Here is a 21,038-nt window from a genome sequence, read left to right as displayed (position 1 = left end):
GGGCTCAGAGCGCTTGGTTTGGGGATGCCCACTGCAGAAGCAGCGGAGGAAGGGAGGCTGACTCCAGTTGCACCCTTGCACTCAGGGTGAGGCCTCAGGACTTGCGCTTATGCCTTTCTCCGCTTCTGAAGTGCCCTCTGAGATAGACGAGTCCTGGCAGAGCCAGTTAGCATTCTGTTCAGCAGGGAGGCCCAAGGTGCCTTTGGAGCCTGGGCGCAGAGCTGACTGGCGTTGGCCGAGTCCACAAGATGCACCTGCCCTCTAGTGGCAGGAGAGGGAAAGGCATGGCAGCCCCTGGCTAAACTCACCAGCTGAGGATGCTGTCAGCCTTGAGTTACTGAGGAGACTGGGGGTGGGGGGGGTCACCTGGAGATTAAGCAGCACCACGGAGCACAAACCTAAACTAGGCCAACATGTGGAGCCCATTCCCCGAACACACTCCAAGCCCCAGATTTGGGATTTCACTCACCCATTCATTCATTCATTCAAAAAACATGGAGTGTCTATCTGTATGAGGGGGTTCGGGGGTAGGAGGGGGTGGTTCTGGGCAGTGGGGACACAGCAATGATCAAGACAGGCAAGTCCACCCACTTCCAGAGCTTTCATTCCAGTGAGTGTTGTGTCTGTTGGGCAAAGATAGAGGTTTTCTCAACCTCCCCTTGCCTCAGAGTCAAGAAATCAGCAGGCACCCACCAGGCACCTGATTCATGCTGGAATCTCTCCTACCTGTTTTTTATGGTCCCAGAAGTTAAATGACACAATTTAATAGAAGGAGCACTGAACAGACTGTTGAATTGGGTCTGAATCCTGGTTCCTCCACTTTCTAGCCCTGTGACCTGGGCTCATCATTTGAACTCCCAGCCTAGACTGTTACCCTCCAGCAGCAGCCAGGGCTCACGAACTGGTGGTGGACAAGGGCATGTGGTCCCCTGGACTGTCCAGTGCAGTGTGGGCACAGTAACACCCACCTGACCTGCGGCCACCGGTGCCGACGTGCCTTTCACCTGGCTTTGGAAGGAGCGATCAGACTCTCTTTGCTTTATCGTGTAAAAAACCTCATAAAAATTCATTTGATGCCATTTATTCTGCTTCATCGTGTGCCAGGGTCTCAATTAGCTGTTGCTGCATAAGAAACCACCCCAAAACTTAGTGACTCAAAACAACAATGTCTTATATTTCTCATTATTTCTGCGGGTTGACTGGGCTCTACTGGGCAGCTTTTCTGTTTTGCATGATTTAATTCTGCTTCATGGGTCTGAGTGGCATACAGAGTGGCTTCCTCACATACATATCTGGCACCTCTACTGGACTGGCTGAGCCATTCGGGGGTAGGGGTTGGGGGTGACCAGGCATCTCTCCATGGTGAGTCCAGTGGGTAAGCAAGGTGCCTGGGCCTCTCCTGTGGGGGCTCAGGGCTCTGAGAGCTTCAAGAGGCTGAGCCCGATAAGCAAGTGCTGACCAGAACTCTGCCTCACATTTCCTAGAGGAAGTCACATGACCAAGCCCAGTGTCAGTGTGGGCGGGAACCAGATGTGAATTCTGAGAGGCATGTCCACTGGGGGCCACCAGCGTAACAGTCTCCGGCAGCCAATCATGGTGCGGATGTGAGGAGCCCTTCTGTAAGCAGTGGCTGTGTCCAGGGGAGACGGGGCGGGGGGGGGGGTCAGGGTGTATTTGCTGCTGCCTTATGAGGGAATGACTTCTGCTTGGGACAGTCTAATGCTCCATAGCCTGGCGTGGCAGGGAAGAACAACACGAGGTCTGCAGAGCCTTTCTTGGTCTTGAGTACAGGTTTTAAGAGCTGCCAAACACCCCTTCCCACCAGCTTGAGGGGTGACACCCCTCAACAGGCCACTGCTCCCTGTTTCTGAGTGGGAGCCGTCCAGCAGAGAGGCCGTCTGCACACCAAAGGGACACCATAAAACAAACCCCTCGCTTAGTTTTCCTTTCCTATTTGTCGTCAGTGAGAGAATGGAGGCACTGCAGGAGTAAGACGCAGTGGCACTGGGGTTTTGTCACTGGGCTCCAGTCACAAACTGTGCCCAGGAAATAATTTCCAGCTGTCAAGTCTTAGCTTTTTCTTCTGTCTTTATTGCTGGTGTAGAGGTTTGGGCTAATCACTGTCCTCCAGTCATTAAACTGCTTGTCTCATTTTACTTATTGATGTATGTATGTATGTATGTACTAGGTGTACCGGTTAATAATGCGGATTTTTTTCAATAGATGGAGTCACATATATGTTGATATATATGCTATTTGATATGTATGCTATTTTGTTGTATTGACAGCAAGTTTCAAAACTTCATATGTCAAATTTTCTGAAGGTGTTAACATCATAAATACTTTTACGCTTAAAAATGTTGAATTTCGTGCCAAAAGAAAAGAGAATTTGTGGGAAGTTTTAATTCATTACTTTATTTTGAAGAAAAGTGCTGCTGAAAGTTATCGTATACTTGGGGAAGCTTATGGTGAACATGCTCCATCTCAAGATACTTGTGAACGCTGGTTTAAATGCTTTAAAAGTGATGATTTCAATGTGAAAGACAAAGAACATCCAGGTCAACCGAAAAAGTTTGAAGACCAACAATTACAAGCATTATTGGATGAAGATGCATGTCAAACTCAAAAACAACTTGCAGTAAGATTAAACGTTGCTCAGCAAACAATTTCTGATCATTTACAAGCAATGGGAAAGATTTTAAAGGAAGGACAATGGATGCCACATCAACTGAACGAAAGACAAATGGAAAACAGAAAAGTCATCAGTAAAATGTTGCTTCAACGGCACGAAAGAAAGTCTTTTTTGCATCAAATTGTGACTGGCTATGAAAAGTGGATTTATTTTGAGAATCCCAAATGCACAAAATCATGGGTTGATCCAGGTCAACCATCAACATCGACTGCAAGGCCAAATTGCTTTGAAAAGAAGACAATGCTCTGTGTTTGGTGGGATCAGGAAGGTGTGGTGTATTATGAGCTTCTAAAACCAGGTGAAACCATTAATACTGATCGCTACCAACAACAAATAATCAATTTAAACCATGCTTTGATCATAAAACGACCAGAATGGGCCAGAAGACACGGCAAAGTCATTTTGCTTCATGATAACGCACCACTACACACTTCAAAACCAGTTAAAGACACGTTAAAAGATCTTGCCTGGGAAGTATTAACCCACCCGCCGTATTCACCAGACCTCGCTCCTTCAGATTACCACTTGTTCTGATTGATGGCACATGCACTTTCTGAGCAGCACTTCAAAACGTACGAAGAAGTGGAAAATTGGGTCTCTGAATAGTTTGCCTCAAAACAAGAAGAGTTCTTTTGGGACGATATCCACAAATTACCTGAAAGATGGGGAAATGTGTAGCTAGCGATGGGCATTACTTTGAATAAAGCACTTCTGATGTTTCTCTTGAAATTATTGTGTTTTCTTTGATTACAAAATCTGCATTATTAACTGGTACACCTGGTATGTATTCTCTTTGATTCTCATTCCCATGCCCCACCCTGCAGGCAAATGTTTTAACATGCTAATGTATGTCCGCATTACTCTTTTGGGTGCATACAAGTTTAACTTACATTATAAATCTAATTTTGCTCTTTACTCTTCTTGGTACTGTAGCTTTGAGGCCCCTCCATGTCGCTCCATGTTCTCCTAATTTGTGGTTTCATGGGGTGCACTCACCCAGTACCCAGCTGCTCTTCCAGGGGTAGACTTCCCAGTCATCCGGGCTCCCGCCCACAAATGGCACTGCTGGGAACATGGTCAGCCAGCCTATGAGCATTTGTCTGGGCAGAATTGCAGGCATAGGTGTGTATCTAACCAAGGTGACGAGGCAGTGCAGCATGCTCTCCCCATGGGATGCCCGGGTCTTCCTCCCGGCAGCCCTGTCACAGGGAAGACCCTGTCCTCCCACCCAGCTCTGGCATTGGTCAAAGTAAGAAAATGCAGATACAGCCCCTGCTCACAAGGATCCTGTGACATTATTCCTCCCTGCAGCCCTGACACGGGCCCTCGTGGACTTGGGTTTGCTGACTTTGCCCCAGCCAGGCAGCCCGTGCCCCGTCCACCTGTCCCTCTCAGATCTGGGTCAAGGCAAATGCACCACAGCACCTGGGAGCTGAGTTACTCCAAGAGAGGAGCTCCAAGATGAGCAGTTTTCCCCCAGCGGCACCCAGCTCGTCGCCAGATGGGCCAGGGGCGCTCGACACAACAGGCCCTGGAGCTCAGTCATAAGCAGCAAGGGCTTCGTTTTAGCCGTGACAGTGACTCCGCGTCGCTGGTTGGTATGGAGTAAACAATGCCACTGAGTTGAAATGAAACAGACGGAAGTCAGGAGACCCTGGAGACCTAGGCCAGGTCACATGGTCCAGACACTTCTTCACAGGAAAAGACACTGAGGCCCAGAAATATAACTTCCCACGGCCACTGGGTGATTGAGAGGCCAAGCTGAAGCCAGCACCCAAGGGTCCCGTCACCAGGCCTGACCTCCCTCCATCCCACTGCCCTAGTTCCTCTACCACTGCAGGGACCCCCAAATCCAAGGACAACCCCAGTGTCACTCCATGAGGTTGAACTCCTTCCTTCCCCAGCTCAGGCTTGAGAAAGACTCAGAAAGACTAAACTGGCTTTATTGGTGGCTTGCCTTCCCTTTCCAGCTCAGTACAGTAACAGTAAAATAAAACAAGAATAAGTACAACAAAGAGGGAGAAGAGGATAACAGAACTGTTTTCAATAGTGAAAAGTCAGTAACAGAGTAAGGGCATAATGTCCCTTAAGACTCCTAGGCCAGCACGTGTTTCTCAACGCCCCCCTCCCCCCCTCCACCCTCCCCCCCTCCCCCCTGCAACCTCCCCGATGGAGGACAGAATCAGAGGGATACCCAGGCGATACTGTGAAGCAATATGACCAAATACTTAGCAAATTCATCTAAAACTACACCCATAGCTCTGTGTTACTCTGTTCACAAGTGTCACCAAAGTGTGTTTCATTTCTGTGACTGTCTTTGTCACTTGGCATAAGTTTTTCAGGGTTCACCCGTGCTGAAGGCTGAATCAGTACTTTTTATGGCTGAATAATATGTCCTTGTAAGGATATGGCACATTTTATTTATCTGTTTATCAGTTGATGCACTCAGGGAGGCTTTTACTTCTAATTTGAGCTGCACTTGAAAACTATAGACAGTGAATAACGTTTGCCATTTCCTGATCAGATGGCTAATACGACAAAATTAGCATTTTAGGGAGATTGCTGTGCCGGGCCTGTGAGCATCAGCTGTGTAGTGAGGCAGAGACGTGGGGGGGGGGGGGGGCGGCGCGATGGAATTGGAGCTTCCTCCTGCTAAAGAGAGAGGAGCGGAAAGTCAAGGGCACCTGGGGAATCTGTGCAAGAAGCAAGCCTGACTCCCTCTGTCCCAGCTCCAGCTAGAAAGCCATAAAACCACAGGCTTCAAAGAGCAGCTCCTTCTGGAGGGGAGAGACCCCTGGCGGTTTCAACCTTGTCTCGTATTTCTCCCGGAAACACCATTGAAAATCCGCCTCCTGCGCTCCTTCCCGGAATGGGCATAACTGCTAATTGCCTCTTGCACAATTATCTGCCAAGAACGAAGGATTTAGTTATCCTTGTTAGCGATAGCCCACAACGTGCAAAGACCCATTACTGCTCCGGCAAGGCTGGCGGGATGCCCTGCCTGGGCACTGTGAGTGATTCTTACAGGGCGCTCTCTCGGCTCAGCTGGGGTGGGGAGGGGAAGGCTGCCCGAGGCCAGAGGGGTGCCGCCTGTTCCCTGCACACACCCCCATGATGTGTCAAGAGCTGGGAGGGTCTAGAGCAGGGGTGGGCAAACCTTTTGACTGGAGGGCCACAATGGGTTCTTAAACTGGACCAGAGGGCCGGAACAAAAGCATGGATGGAGTGTTTGTGTGAACTAATATAAATTCAAAGTAAACATCATTACATAAAAGGGTACGGTCTTTTTTTTTTTTTTTTTTTTTTTTTAGTTTTATTCATTTCAAACGGGCCGGATCCGGCCGTAGTTTGCCCACGGCTGTTCTAGAGGCAACGCAAGTGGGAAATGAGACCAGGCCTCAGTCAGACCTCAGCTTTCAGTGTGCCAATTTTAAAAAATATTTTATTTATGTTTTATTTTTATTTTTTATTGAATTGATTGGGGTGACATTGGCCAACATGATAATATAGGTTTCAGGTGTGGGTTTCTGTGTTACAAGATCTGTATATTGCACCGCATGCCTACCGCCCAAAGTCAAGTCTCCTCCCGTCGCCACATGTTAGGACCCCCTTCTCCCTCTCCCCCTTCCCTCTGGCAACCGCCACACGGCTGTTTGTGTTCACCAGCTTCAGTTTTATATCCCACATATGAGTGAAGTCATATGGTTCTTAGCTTTTTCTGTCTGACTTATTTCACTTCGCATAATGTTCTCAAGGTCCATCCATGTTGCAAATGGCGCTATTTCATCCTTCCTATGGCTGAGGAGTATTCCACTGTGTATGTGTACCCATCTTCTTTATCCAGCCCTCTTTCGCAGGGCACTTGGTTGTTTCTCAGCTTGCCAATTTGACCTGCACAGCCTGGGGCTGCTTCCTGTCGCACATTGAAGGCCCATGGTGATATGTAAGGTTTGCTGAGGCTCAGGGAGGTGCTTGGCTGACTGGCAGACAGGGGCCTCTCTGTCCTTACTGGGGCATCCTGAACCCCCTCCCCATGACACCCACTGCACTGCTTTTCTCCTGTTACCTCACCTCCTTCCTTTGCCTACAGTGTCAGGCGTTCACTCTGTCCCTCGGTCCCTCCCAGTGAGGCTGCCCAGCACTGCGCCTCTGTTTCACCTGGTCCGGTCTTTATTGCTCATGCTTGCTGCTTCTCAAGGAAGAGAAAGAAAGGTGGCAGGAATGGCTATGGGTGGGTCAAGTAGGGCTGATTGAGGCAACAGATACAAAGATGGAAAGTTACTTGGAGAGCATTGTGCCTAGTATATACTTGTGGGCATATGCACACACACACACACACACACACACAGCCTTGCTCATACATTTTCTCCTCAGCTCGTCTTCAGGAATATTCTGTTTAGGAATGAGATCCTCAGATTTGTACCTAATTGCCCAGAGTTGTGTTGAGAAATATGACTCGACTTTAAAGAGATTAGATTTATGTGTAGTTGAGGGGCTCCTAAGAAGTTAGGGGAAGCAAGGTTTCACACCACTCTTAGCCAGAGAACCAGGTGCTAGAGGCTGTGTGGGTGATGGGGCACATGCGGACCTGAATCCAGGCAGCCACTTCCTCCACAGCGATAGGGAATGAGTGTGTGAAAGATACCTGTAAGGGAGTTATTCCGACAGCCTCCTGCACGCCACCCTACAACACTGATAATGACAGAGGACAATAAATAAATATGCAAACACAGTGTGTGAAGAATATACTTAAGTCAGAGATAAGACTGGCCTCTGTGGGTGGTGAGGCTGCCAGTGGCCCTGAGAGGGACAGCTCTTCCCATCTGTGATAGTGAGAGAGGAACTCCTGGTCCTGAAAGAAGGGCGTGTGGGGGTAGAGGGGGCGCCTTTAGTAGCTTCCCTGCAGTGGAGAAAGAAAAGGTCCCTCTGATGCCTCCAGGGGTGTCTCTCATGGAAGATGGGGTGCAGGGTGCCAGCATGACCATCAGCAAAAGCAAGAGATGAAGTATGGCAGCCAAATGGCCCAGCCCAGCCGTGGAGAGAATCCCCATCACCTCGCGCAGTCATTGCCAGTGTTCTGGGAAAGCAGTGGTCCTCTTCTATTCCAAGAATCAGGGGAGGAGGAGATGGAACCTGCTTTGGCTCAAACGGGGGCAGGGACCTGGTCATTTCCCAGGGCCTCTTCTTCCCTCACAGGGATGGCCGAGACCCCTCTGCTCTGGGTCCCAAGGGTCTGAAAAGAAAACCCATGGTCCCGCCCAGGTGAATGGCGGACAGCAGGGAGGAGGGACAGGAGGGAGGAAGGCAGGCTGCCTTGCATTGCTATTTGCACAAAGCTACCGTGAGACCCAATAGGAAAATTGTACAGGGTGGGGTAGAATTAGGGTTACCGTTGTTCACATAGAAAATAATCCAATAACTAATAAATAATAATACAAGAATAAACCCTGTGTTTTGCATACTCACCACTGTAGCCCTACTTTTGCCCCTCCCTGTATTCCTTTACTTGTTGGGGAAGGCAGCACTTAGATTCTTTCCCACCCCCATGAAATGAACCATGGTACAGCAAGAGGCTGAGGGACAGTACGTGCTTGGGCTCTGAGGCCAGACTGCCTGGGTTTGAATCGTGGCCCTGCTACTTAGGAACTGTGTGATGTTGGAAGGGTTCCTTAACCTCTCCGTGCCTCAGTTTCCTCATCTGTAAAAGGGGGTGTTGATAGTACCCACCTCGTGGGGTTGTGAGTCTGTTAGAGGGCACTTGGTGTTTAGAGCAGTGTTTGGCACGTGGTGCTGACTCAGCAAGGCCAGCCGTTGTTTTGTTATAGTAAGTAAGTGTACCATTCAGGCAGTGCCGGGGTTCACCCACGGGATTTCCAGCCTTGCCCTCAGGTAGGCATCCCGTCTCACCTCACAGGCCCAGAAGTGGCTTAGCTCTCCACTGAGGGCAGCCAGGGCTCTGTGAACATGGTGGGTAACTGGGGAAGGGCTAGGTTTTTATGCCTTTCCTTGTTTTGCTCGGGGCAGAAGGAACCGATAGTGACATCTCGTTGCCATCTCATTTTAGAGCTGCAGGACACTGGGAGACAAGCTTTGTTTGACCTAATCTTTCTGATCCAAAACCCGAGGGGCATTTAACGAGGGGGAGCCTCCCGGGTGATAAGCAGACTCCTGCCTCACAGCAGGTATGAGAAAGAAAACTAGGCTGTGGTGTGTCTTGCCTAAAATTCATAGTCCCATTCTGTTCATCCCACCTGCTTCCCACGCTGGCCTCTCGAGGTCTCAGGGCCTATCAGGGCATTGGCCAAGGCTCTCCCACAACAAGTGAAGCCTCTCGGCAGGTGACAGAGCCAGCAGGGTGACCGCCACAACCTCTGCACCCCATACTTACACCTTTCTGATGTCACCCAGGGCTCCAGCGGCCTGTGAAAGGCCGTGGGTCATTTCCCACAGGAGTTCACCATGCACTCTGGACGGCCAAGCACTTGCACAGGCTAACCTCTGAGGTTCTGACGTGCCTGTGGAGCGGAGGGAGGGCGAGTGGGATGCATTAAACAAGAAAGGTGGAGGGTGCAGAAGGGAGTGTGGCCACACCAGACTGAGGATGGTGGCCAAAGTTTTGACTTGATTTCTAGGAAATGGCATGTGATGGATGTGAGTGGCCACAGGGCTTATCTTCTAGCCGGGACCCATCCAGGAAACTTTCCTGGATAGACAAAGGGCAGGGCCCCCTGAGGGTTTGTGGCAGCTCCTGCAAGCGTAGGCGTGGAACCAGGTGTGTGTGGCCAGGGTGTAACTAGTCACTTCCTCATGGCAGGATAAGCTCGCCCTTTCTAGTTCCTCAAGCCTCTTTATCGCCTTGGCTGTGAGCACGAATAATCCAGTGCTCGCATAGGCATGGATTTCCACAGCCTTCACAAGACCACCGTGTACTGTCTTGTCAGAGCAGAGGCCGAGGCACTGTATTCTACAGAGCTGGTTCTAGAAGCTTCCCTGGGATCTCTGTGGAGTGAGCCTTGGGGCAGGGCTGCCCGGCCTTTCAGTCAGCAATCCGGCTTTTAAACCTGGTTCTCTCCCTGTTTCGCTAACGAGAGAAAAGGTGTGCCTGAGATCACTTGGACAAACAGCCAGTTTCATTGCTTCTCGTTAGGCACAGGTGGCAGAGGTGGGTGGAACTCCACTTCCCAGGGCTCTGTTGGTGAGCAGAGGGCTAGGGAGTGAGAGGACCCAGCAGGCACAAAGGATATGCTTGTCCTTCACCGTGTGGGGAAGGGAACAGAGGGAGGAAGACTTGAACCTGAGAGGAGAGCAGTGGCCTGCCCTGGTGGAGGCGTGAGGTGTGGTGTCCCCCGGCTTCCTGCTCTCCGAGAGGGCCGCCTTCACCGAGGAGGACGAGTGGGGGCACAGGTCAGAGGATGCTAACTGGGGAGTGGCAGTCTGCCTCCCTGTGGGCACTGACCATCCCTGACTTTCTACCCACACTCTCTGGAACCGCCACCGTTATCCTTTGCCCTCTGCGTTTTCTCCACCCCCCAGGGCTGCCTCTGTGCCCTCCCTCCCGGGGCTGTGAGGATGGCAGGGTGCCCTGCAGCCCCGGATGGCAGCCCCAGCTCTGGGTTCCCCGTGAGGGTGTAAGTGTGAGCGTGTGTAAGTGTGTGTGCAGGGCTGGGGCCGGGGGTGATCTAATGACCAGAGCACAGGAGTAGAAAACTTCGAGAGGGCAGGGCCGCCTGGAGTCACACCAACAGCCTGGAGCCCAGAGCACCTGCCGCTGGGATGCACCACCAGCCCCAACACACCAAGCAGCTGGAGCAGCGTCAGTCACTGCCGGGAGGAGCGCAGGAGAAGCAGGGGGTAAGTTCCGCTTTGGGGGACTGCGTGTGGCAGGGCTCAGTGAGAGGCGGGGCAGCCAGGGCCCCAGAGAGCCAGAGAGAGGGAACCAGGAGCTCTGTGCTCTCTGCACCCCCCTCCCTGCTGCACAATATCCAGGGCCGTGGGCCCTGCATGGGGAGGGGGGGGGGGAAGGGGGCGGGGTGAAATGGGGTGGGGCACCGCACAATATCCACGGCCCTGGGCCCTGCATCGGGGGCACTGCAGGGGCTGGAGAGCCCGCGTGGAACAGCAGCGGAAGTGAGGACGGAGCAGAGTCATGGCCAGTGGAGTCTCCCCAAAGGTGCCCCGCAGGCGGCCATCCAGTGTCCAAAGGCAGGGGCAGTGGGAGGCCTGAAGCTGGTGGTCATGGGCGGGGGGACTGGAGACCCTCAACTGGCCACGTTGGGAGAAGGGAGAGAGTAGGAGGTTTTGGATGAGACACGAGCCCTGCTTTTACTTATGGTGCCCACAGGGCAGGTATCCAACCTGGCAAACCTCTGCAACAAGCACTCCTGGGCCTGAGAAAATGCAGGAGATGTTGTGGTCTGACCGACGGGAGCTCTTGCTTGCTTATCTGACCTCATGGTGGTCATTCTGAGGAACAGAGCTGGAGCTGCGGGGGAGGGCTGGGGGCAGGGGCATGGTGACCAGCCCCACTGACTGCTCTTGCCCTTTGCTCTTCTAGACCCGAGGACCGATTCCTGGTTCCTGGTACTCGTCCCTCCCTGCCACCCTCCTCCTTCCGTCTTCTCCTAATGGTGGCAGGCCCTCACACCACGTCCCAGCGGGAGCCTCTGAGGCCAGCGGGATCCCTCGCTGCCTATGACTGCGACCTGGTGGTTCTCTCAGGGGACATATTCTATGAGGCAAGGCTGGTGGGCACTCTGCAGAGTTCTAGGGTCTCTTTCTTTTTGGGGTGCCCCAGGCATAAATGAAACTATGACCCTGCTCTGCAGAAAGCCTTGATGGGGACACGTGCCAGAGCTCCGCTGTCTCCCTGTAGAGAATCCCTGTTACTAGCTCCCACTTCCTTTTCCTTAAGTGGAAAAGTGCAGGCCAGTGACAAGCAAGATCAGAACTCATCAACCCCCTCACACCTAAAAGAAACGTCCCTACCTCCTGCTTCTTCCTGGGCTCTGTTAACCTCTGTCCGGTAGCCAGTGCTCCCCCCACACGCCTTGCTCTTGGCAAATTGTCCCTGAGCAATGAGCACGGATGGGGCAGCACTTTGGGCCGGACTGTGCTAGGACGCACAGAACCACTGCTGGACAAGGCGCACCCGCCCTCCAGGGGCTCGGGTCTAGGAGGGGAAGCAGATGAGGAAACGGGCAATTACAAGGCAGTGTGGGCAGGGCGATGAAGTGTGCTCCAGGGGCCCGCAGGAGGGCAGCGCGCCAGGCTCCAGGCCCAGAGTTGCAGTGCTGGTGCCGGGAAAAGCTTTTCAGAGAAAGTGCTCACCTCACGGACGTTTTGGAGTGTGTATTTTATTTTTTTAATGGCGAGGCACTGCTCTCAGCTTGTTATGAGCATCGACTCCCCTAATTCTCCTGGCAGCACTGTCAGGAGGCGCTGAGGGGTTAAACAACTTAGCAGCTGGCCAGGTGCCCTGGGCTCGCACTCTTGCCTGCATTCCCTCCTGCCTCGGTGAGGTGCGAGCAGGGAGGAGGCGAGGGGTCCGGCCTGAAGAAGCAGGTGCTGACCATGCACGTCTTTCCTCTTCTCTCCCTCGTGGGCTGGGCTGCCTTCCTTCCTATACCTCATCCTCAGTCCACCCTCCACACTGCTGAGAGGCCCACCCTCCCAAAAGCAATCGGCCTCTGCCTGGGCCCTCTGGCTGCTTCCTGGCCGGCAGGGGCTGAGGTGAGCGCCTCTGATGGGCCCGTGAGGCCTTCCACAGTCCTGGGCTCAGCCGACCTTGCCAGCCTTGCCTCCCTCCACACCCCCAGCAGCCCTGCTCACCTGCCTTGTAGCCGAGCTGCTCGGGCCCTGGGCCTTGGCAAATGGCTATTTTCTGCCACACCTGCTCTTCTCCCTGGTGCTCTGACAAATTCATGCAGACTCAGGCCATTGTCGCCTCTCATGAAACTTCCCTGACTCTCAAGTCCAGGTTATGTCTTTCTTTCTTGGGTTTTCGCCTCTAGTCTCCGAGGTGGACTGGGCAGGCTCCACCAACTGGTGAGCACTGACTATATCATCTTCCAACTTCAGTAATTTCCCCTCCGTAGCTTGAAATCAGCCACAGAGGGACGATTTACACCAGTGGTTCTCAACCTTCTGGCCCTTTAAATACAGTTCCTCATGTTGTGACCCAACCATAAAATTATTTTCGTTGCTACTTTGTAACTGTAATGTTGCTACTGTTATGAATCGTAATGTAAATATCTGATATGCAGGATGGTCTTAGGCGACCCCTGTGAAAGGGTCGTTCGACTGCCAAAGGGGTCGCGACCCACAGATTGAGAACCACTGATTTACACCATAGGGATTGGCAAACAATACAAACCAGCCCCCTCACCCATCCTGAAAGCCTGTTAAGCAACAACCAGCACTCCCCCTGTCTTGTGATTTGCATATTTGTCTGCCTGCCCTCCAAACTACAAGTTCTTCGAAGGCAGGGCCATGTCTTATATTTTTAAAGATAAGCCCAGCATATGTGTGGTACCATGTGGTAGGTACAGATAACTTTTGAGACATGCCTTTAGAGTACTTGTCACTTAATTCTGGTGACAAATTGCAGCCACCACAATGCTCCGAAAATCTGCAGGTGCCTAGGTCAGCTTCTTGCTCAGAAGTCCTTTGTAGCTCCCTTTGCCTACAGAACCGGAATGCAGAGTCCCCGGAGGTAAGGACTTCTGTCTGTTTTGTTTTAGTGAGGTGGCTCCTGCTCAGAATAGCATCTAGCATGACGTGCTTAGTAACCCTTTGACACATCATTGTCAAATGAATAAATAAGTGACAAAATTCAAGCTCCTTAAAATAGCCTTCAAGACCCCTTGTTACCGATTCTTTTCTCTCAATTCTTCTCTCTCTTCTTCTGTGGCTGCCCATCCCATAGTAGGAGCCCTGATTGCAGGCCGATTGCAGGCCCGCTGCTCCCTCGCTGGCCCCTGGCCCCTGGTGAGGGGGGGGGCGTGTCCAGGCACCATGCAGTCTTCTCCTGGCAGGAAGCTTCCTCCCCTCTCCTTCGTTTGCCCAAGGCCACCCCATTCTCTAGTTCAATACCCACTTCTGGAACTCCTGCTTCCTACTGCTCTTCTAGCCCCAACCTTAAAGGGGAGGTATGTTTCCCACACCCTCAGTGAGGCTGTGAGCTCCCTGGGGGCAGGGCTGATGTGTGTACAGCTCTGTGTCCCCTCCAGTACTTCAACACCCAGCTTAGAGTCTTGCACACAACAGGTGCCTAGTGTGGGTTTGCGGTCCAGATTTGCCCACATTAAAAGAAAGTTGGAGCCCAGCAAGATGTATGCAAGTCCCAGCCTCTGATCTGGCTGCTCCATGGAGTTGATCTGATGAGCAATCACTCACCAAGTATCCGTGAGGCGGAGGAGGGATGGCTGGTGGGCTAGTACCGCCCCCAGTCCTGACCAGTCAGGTCTCACCGCACCGGGAGCAGGCTTTATGACCTGGACTTTTCCTTTCCTCTTCCTCCCAGTTTGTGGCCACCTTGCTCCTGGCTAACTAAAGCTACTTCTGCCAACCGGTGGGCTGCACTTGGCCTGAGAGTATGGCTGCAAGTGGGAGTGAACCAACTGGGTCAGCGCAGGCTCAGAAGACCTCAGCTTGAATCTCAGCTCCGCCAGTTACAGCTGCGTGACCATGAGTTGCCTATTCACATGTTATGGCCTCAATGTTCTTATCTATAAAGTGGGGGTAATAACACCTACTTTATAAAAGGAAATAATTAAAGGAAGATTGAATTAGATAATGTATGAGAGTGTTTAGTCCTGGGCCTGGCACACACTGAGTATGGGCTAAGCGGTAGATATTTCATTGTTTTTAGCTGTTCTCTGTTTCAAATGGAAGTAGAACAAAAGATTTCCTGGAAGAAAGAAAAAGAAGAAAAACAATCTAGCTGAGGCTTGACAAGTTACCTGGTAGTGATTTGGAGGTTGAATCGGGGATGCTGAGCGGTGGGCTAATGTCTGGTCCACAGACCAGCAGCATCAGCATCACCCGGGGCTTGTTGAAATGCAGAATCCCATGTGCCAGCCCCAGCACTCTGATTAAGAATGTGCTTTTCAACAAACAAAATCCCAGGTGATCCTTGTACTCCTTAGAATCCATGTCTGTGGCCCGGGACACATTTGGAGAGTCCTTATGTTATCACTCCCAGTCCCATCTCCCTCTTTCCTATGCTAACAGGTGTCTTCCTGCGGACAGATGGGCACTGTGGGAGCAGGCAGCACAGAGGAACAGTGAGGATTGCGGCTGAAGCCAGGAGGAAGCTGTGCCCCCAGCATGACAGAAAGGTCTGGCTGCACGTCCCACTTCTAACCAGCAGATGGCAAGCGTGTGCTGGTAGTGTTTCTTCTCAAAGGCCTTTGATTGCTTGACATGGTAAGTGCCTGGTCCCTTAGGCGCTGGGTTATCTCTGTCAGCTGGGGCTGGGGTGGTGTACATGGAGCGCCCTGCGTGGGCGCTGGAGGAAAGTGTTGGATGGTCTCGGGTTTGCTCAGGTGGCTGCCCTGAGGCTGATGTCAGAGCAAACCGTGGTCCCACTACTCCCTGGCAGAGGAAGGGCACTCACCGGTGTGCCGTCGCACCCCACAGGCTCCCACTGGTCCCGCTCTTCATTCATGCACCTGCAGAGGTGGGCATTTTCCCCCATTAGCAACTGGGCCCAGATTAAATGAAAATTTTTAAAAAATTAAAAATTGGTATCATGTGGTAAGGATCATCCAACAGCAAAAGCCATCCTCGAGCGTTAAAGAGAAGAAACCCTGCTTGTGAGTCCAGAAGGCGCACAGGATTGAGTGGTGTGGGGCGAGGTCATGAGTTTGGGGCAGTGAGGAAAGGAAGGGGGCTCTTATCAATCTCTCACCAAAATGAGTCTGAGCAGAGAAACTAGGAATTTGTCTTATGGCTGTGTGGGTATCCAACACCCAGTTCCCTAGTCACCGAGCTGCCCAGTCTCCCTAGTGCAGGGGTGGGCAAACTTTTTGACTCGAGGGCCACAGTGGGTTCTTAAACTGCACCGGAGGGCCGGAAAAAAAGCATGGATGGAGTGTTTGTGTGAACTAATATAAATTCAAAGTAAACATCATTACATAAAAGGGTATGGTCTTTTTTTTTTTTAGTTTTAGGTGGGTTTTTTTTTTTTAGTTTAATTCATTTCAAACGGCTGCCCTAGTGTCTGGGACGTGGGATAGGATATTGGAAAGATCCCAGTCTCTCAAGTCAGACTGCGTTCAAATCCCAGCTTGGACAACTATTAGTTGTATAACTTTGGACAAGTTACTTAATCGCTCTCTGCCTCAGTTTTCCCGTCTGTAAAATGGAGGTAAGTAGAAATCATATAATAATACCATAAGTGTTTATATGATTTTTGTGCACACAAAGAACCTTGCACGTAGTAGGTGCTGTGCAGGTGTTTGGTGTTTCTTCCCTTGGGTCTTAGCCTCCCTTTCAATAAAATAGGCAGAACCCTTGGTAGTTGAGGCCCCCAAGGAGAGTCAGGAGAGAAAAGGCTCACACAGTTGACACCATCTTTTCTTCCTCTCTAGGTCTTCCTTATGTTCCAAAGGAAGCCGGAACAGATCACCATCCTGCATGTCAACCACCATTGAACCATGCTAATCAACTGGGGAGCTGGAGTCAAATGCATGCTAGGTGGTCAAGATACATGACACTACTGGGGCAGCCCTGCCCAGGCCCTTGTGAGGCAGCCTCTCTCTGCTGGGCTGAGTCTCCAGTGTGGGAGGTGTGCATCCTCCAAGGTCCCCTTTCCTGTGGCCATGAGCCCAGGCCTCTGCTCTCCTTTTATCCCTGTTGCTCCCCAAGCCTCCTGGCTCCCCCTTCCTGGTGCAGAGGCCATGGGAGGTGCTTAATGCCATCGGGGAGTGCAGAGGGGTTACACGCACTCTCATGTAGCATCCTGTTAGCCCCACCAGGGTCATGACCTCAGATCACTCATGCCAGACCTCAGGATGGGCCTCCCCAAGGATTTTCTCTGCGGGACATGCAGAGGTGCTGTCTGCAGGATGGAGGACTGAAACGTGAAAGAGAAAACGCAAAGCACAGCTATGCTCAGCTCCACCTACTCCCCTCGATCTCCTCGCCCAACTCTTTGGCCTCCTCTTGTCAGGAAGCTGACTTCATTGGTCCATGCCTGCATGTGCCTGTACTATGGACTGGCCTGTCGGGCCCAGCATGCAGTTCTAGCTGTGGTGGATGTGACGTCTTACCTTCCTACAGCTGCGGAGAAGACCCCTTTGGCTCCAGGGCCTTTGGCTGAGCCCTGGTCCTACTCTTGGCTGCACCAGTAACTTGGTGTCAGATCATGAACTAGCCCTTCTCATCAGTGGGACTTAGTCTCCCAATTTTCCAGGGACTCAGTAAACATCTCATCAGATTCTAGAACAACCCTAACTCCCTGACAGAAGGTGGAACCTAGAGCAAATGCTTTCCATGCTTGAGACCTTAGTCTCATCATTCATAAAACGAGGGGCTGGGCTAGATGGCCTTGGAGCTCTTCTATCCTGTGAGCCTGTGATCACTGATCCACCGTCCAGGTGCCTGGGTGCCCTGTGGTTTGGGGACCATCATAGCCAGATGGCAGTGACATCCGAGATGTCCCTCAGGGGGCCTGGGATGGGTTGAGACATCATCGATGTCAACATAACATGACTGGAGTAGGGCAGTGGGGCCAGAACCAGGAGAGGGGGCAGGAGGATCTTGGCTTAGGGGGAAATGGGAACAGGCTTCATCAAGCTTACCTTCTGAAGAGGAAGACTGAACTGCAGGAGGCCTGCCCCCTGCTGGTAGACAGAGGGGTGGCAACTGCCCTCACCTCTCTCCCATCTCTGTCCTTATGCTTTCTCTTCCCCAGGGCCAGTTTGTGGCCATTGCTGCCCACTCCTCCTACCTCTTCACTAAGCGATCCTTCCCGGATGGGTTCAGCATGGCCGTGCTCCTGTTCCTCCTCAGCCTCACTACCCCCTCCCTCAACATCTACCAGCAGACACACCTGAGGAGAAGCTGACTTGCAGGGCAGGATCCGAGGACTGAAACTAGCAGAGCCATCCCCACAGAGACAGCGTGGCTCGCTCCACCAGCGCCGAGCAGGTACCTGAGCCTGCACTGCGTCCTAGGGCGGAAGGAGGAGAAGGGCCCCCTTCCAGGGTTCAGGAGGACAAAAGCGGAGCCAGCTCCTGAACTCGCTTCTGCAGCAGCACCCACCACACGGGCCTGTGACTGTGTGCATCTCCATCTGCTACCAGATGTGAGCCTCTCCCGAGCAGGACTGTCTATTCCCAGTGTCCCACCCTGGCACAGCGCCGCCCTCCATGTGCGTTTGGAGTCTTGTATTCCACAGGCATGACCTCTAGCGAAGGTCGGGCTGAGGGCATGGGGGAAGTCGAGGCTGGCTGGAGATGTAACCTCGCGGTGGGAAACGATGACAGGGTATCCACGAGTGAGCGTGGGTCTGTGTGACTCCTAGTGTGGCTGTGGAAATGGCCCCCCGTCTGTTCATGCACTTATATGGTTGTACAAGTCCGTGACTGTGCGTGGGGTGGCGGAGAGGGCTGTGTGTATAGCTCTACAGACTTGTTTTCCAGTCTGCATGCACGTTTCCATTTGAGTCTCTTCTGTGCGTCTCTGAGAGTGCCACAGTGCAAATAAAAGCCACTAGGATAACACTGCTCGTGTCCCAGGCAGGGGACCCTGATGCCCAGAGGGATCTTTGCAAACGTGGGGGGGGGGCCTCCAACGGGGTGTGAGAAAGGAGACACGGGGTAGGACAAACGCAGCCATCCACTTCACAGACAGGGAAACTGAGGACCAGCAAAAGCGAATGTTCGACCGGATGGCGTCCCTCGGCAGAAGCAAACATCTGTGGGGCCATTAGAGCCAGAACTGGATCGTCTCTGCAAAGCAGTGGCCTGGGGCTGTCTCCATGCCTCCAGTGTTCTTATGCGTTTTTGTAATCTCTCCCCGTCGCTGTTTCCTCCCTTCTGTAAGTTCTTATTTTGCCATGCCTCAACAATCAAGAACATTACGGAACGGTTGAAGTTTATGAAGTGCTGTTTGGGGACTATTTATCCATCAGGTGCTCTAGTTAATTAACTCCGGCAGGCGGGCTGCGTCCTGTGGGCAATCCTCTGAGAAGTTATGCAGATGTGCACGCATCCCACGCACTTCTGCGGACTTGGCCGCTGTCTTCGGAGGATGGGGGCATATTTTAAGGCAGCCTTTTAAAAAACACACACACATAGGAGTGAAGTCTGTTCATTTGCTGAGCAGCCAGGATAAAGGAAAAGGGAGTCATTCCAGAGTTCAGAGCTCATATTGGTCCAGTTCTTTGTGGCTGCCTCTGTCCGCTTCAGCATTGGGAGAGCCGGGGCGGGGGGGGGGGGGGGGGCGGGGGGGGGCCCGCAGTGTGTGGGGTGGGGGAGGGCTTGGGGGGAAATTCTCAATGAGCTGAAGGTGCGCCTCCTTTCCACAACTGCCCTGCACTGTGCTGTAAGACCTCCCCTCCGCCTGGTTGGGGAGTGCTGTGCAGGTATTGTTTCCTATGAGTGTAGAAAGACTGTGTGAGTGTTAGGAGCACGAAGTTATTCATACTTGTCAATACGTAGCCTAATAATATTGTGGAAGTTCGCATCTATGCACTTTTTAAGATAGTGATAAGCAAGAGTGATGGTTAGATTTTTAAATATATAGCAGGCTGAACTGCTGCCCAGAGAGGGGCCATTTGCCAAGACAGGGAGGCCCAGAGGACCCAGTGGGAAGGCCCTATAGACAGAAGTGAGAGAGCAGCCCCCTCACCCCCATCTCCCATGAGGGTCCAAGAGCTGAAGGTCTGGGTCCCTGGCTATTGCCTCTTAGATCTGAGTATACCTAACTAAAGAATAAAAGGCATCCAAGATGGAACAGCTCCGTGGTCCTCCTGTAGCTCAGAATTCAATGAAGACCCCTCCCTGCCCCATACACACTCCTCCATCCACTCTGCTGACCACGCCCCGGGCTGCAGGAGAGGCACCTGAGCCAGGAACCAGGAGAAAAGGCCAGGCCCCTTTCCTCTCCCTTCCTCTCGCTCTTGCAGCTCTCTGTGCAAATGGAGGAATTCCTCCAAAAAAGACAGCCTCTGCCTTCTGACCTTTGTCCCTGGGCAGTCTCAGGGCAAGACGCTCCATTGCAAAGGAGGACTTTAATTCAGGTTATTGAAATTCAAGCCCTCCCAATCCCTATCTACAGCAGTTCTCAACCTGTATGTAGGTCGCGACCCCTTTGGGGGTCGAACGACCCTTTCACAGGGGTCACCTAAGACCATCGGAAAGCACATATATAATTACATATTGTTTTTGTGATTAATCACTATGCCTTAATTATGTTCAATTTGTACCAAAGAAAATACATCCTGCATATCAGATGTTTACATTATGATTCATAACAGTAGCAAAATTACAGTTATGAAGTAGCAACAAAAATAATTTTATGGTTGGGGGTCACTACAATATGAGGAACTGTATTAAAGGGTCGCAGCATTAGGAAGGTTGAGAACCACTGCCTATCTAGCTCTCAGGGATATGTGAGCTCCAGGAAGAGGCAGAAGGCTCTGCAGGGATGAGTGGGCGGAGGAGGGAATCGACTACCAACAAGACAAGATGGGACTGCAAGGGTCTGTATTTCAGTGCACGAGGGGACACTAAAATGAGGAAAGATTGGTTTAAAACAGCCCACCCAGAGCATCATGAAGGTGGAGCCCATGCTGGTCCGCACTCACTGGGAGGCAGCTCTGGATTCTCAGAAGAGGCAAAGCCCGCCCGTGCCCTCCTGCTGCTGGGAGGACGTGGGCCATTCACCTCTTCTAGTGTCTTTTTCGTGTATAGGTGCTTCCAGCTCTAAAAAAATACACTCTGATAACATCATTACAAACTCTTCTTAAAACACAATTTAGCAATGCACTAGCACATATCAGAGAATCCCAATTCTGCTGAGTTACATATAAAATATAAACACAAAAATGTGAAGAATAATCATCTCTAGATGGTGAGATTGTGGATGCTTTTCAAATCTTTGTATTTTCTTATTTTTTGCAATGCTTATTCTTTTTTAGTCATTAAATGTATTATTATAAAATGTGATGAATTCAGGATATCTTGGCTGTTCTTTCTTCTGAGAATTATTAAAGCCTGTATTTGATTTGCTTATCAAGTGGTCATTACTGATACAGTTGGCACATTTCACCCCACTGTTGACCCCTCAGTCATTCAACAAACAGACATTGAGGACTCACTGCCTTCTAGGCACTGAG

Source organism: Myotis daubentonii, chromosome 2 (assembly GCF_963259705.1).
Source record: "Myotis daubentonii chromosome 2, mMyoDau2.1, whole genome shotgun sequence".
Taxonomy (NCBI): Eukaryota; Metazoa; Chordata; class Mammalia; order Chiroptera; family Vespertilionidae; genus Myotis; species Myotis daubentonii.
Note: the sequence above shows the minus strand (reverse complement) of the source record.